General features: G+C 35.6%; 1 protein-coding gene across 10 annotated transcripts in view; it reads right to left on the bottom strand.

The window, feature by feature from the left end:
- The window catches only part of LOC106869336 (5-hydroxytryptamine receptor 4), a 337,418-nt gene that overhangs the window by 127,467 nt on the left and 208,829 nt on the right, over nucleotides 1-1,122 (bottom strand). The window lies entirely within an intron of this gene.

The raw sequence follows: 1,122 nt of genomic DNA, 5'->3' as shown, positions 1-1,122 counted from the left end.
CACACGCACACACACACACACACACACACACACATTGAAAACGTATCATGGTTTTACAGTAACAAATAGGACACGTATAAATATACTTCCATTACACACACATATGCGCACACATGCCCACACATGCATAAACTGAATCACACAAATAAATGGTTTTCGTTCATTTTGTAGTTCAAAAACATAAAACCGGTCAACAGAGCTGTTTTGCTTTACGCGCGTAATTGTCTCTTGTATATTTATTAACGTCTAAGGTAAACATATTTATACTTATTGACTCTGACAAGAGTTGATAAATATTGTAGCAGTTATGTACTGTGTGTGATACTTCTGTTTTTTTTTAATGTCTTCTGTAAGAATCGTCTGTAGTCATACCTGGAGAGAGATGAGCTCTGGCATGTCTAGAAATTCCCAAAACACGCCCTATAAACGCGGCGCGTTTGGGACAATTTAGACATGTCAAAGCCCATTTGTCTGCCACTCTGTCTATCTCTCAATCTATCACTCTATCTCTCTATGTAGGCACATGTATATGTATATGTATATGTATATGTATATGTATATGTATATGTAAATGTATATATATATATATATATATATATATATATCAAATACAAAAATGGGGCAAGAACGCAAGACATCGAGGCAGTTAGGTGATACAAAAAAGGGACAAAAGCATCCAGACAGACGATACAAAGAAAACAAGGCGGGTCATTCGGAGTTTTCTTTCCTCAGTCGAGTTCCAGATTATCTTTGCAATTTCAGCTTTTTATACTCGAGATTGCTCCAGTCTGGCCAGCCCCAAGGAAAAACTAAGCTAAGAGCACTAGATTCCTTGGAAGAAAGCAGCGAATGTATACGAAAACAAGGACAGAAAAAACGGAGAAATGTTACACAAATGCAAATAACAGGACACACACACACACACACACACACACACACACATATATATATATATATATATATATATATTTAATGAAAAGCAGCGGAAATATAACAAAAGCTGTTAATCAGAGTTTTTGTTATATTTCTGCTGCTTTTAAATAAAGCATATTACTCTACATCTGGTAATTGAGTACTCTTTTTTCCCACCTTGTTTCACATTCATGTACTTGCTCCGGTATA

Source organism: Octopus bimaculoides, chromosome 2, assembly GCF_001194135.2.
Source record: "Octopus bimaculoides isolate UCB-OBI-ISO-001 chromosome 2, ASM119413v2, whole genome shotgun sequence".
Classification (NCBI taxonomy): Eukaryota; Metazoa; Mollusca; class Cephalopoda; order Octopoda; family Octopodidae; genus Octopus; species Octopus bimaculoides.
This window is presented reverse-complemented; position numbering and strand designations above follow the sequence as displayed.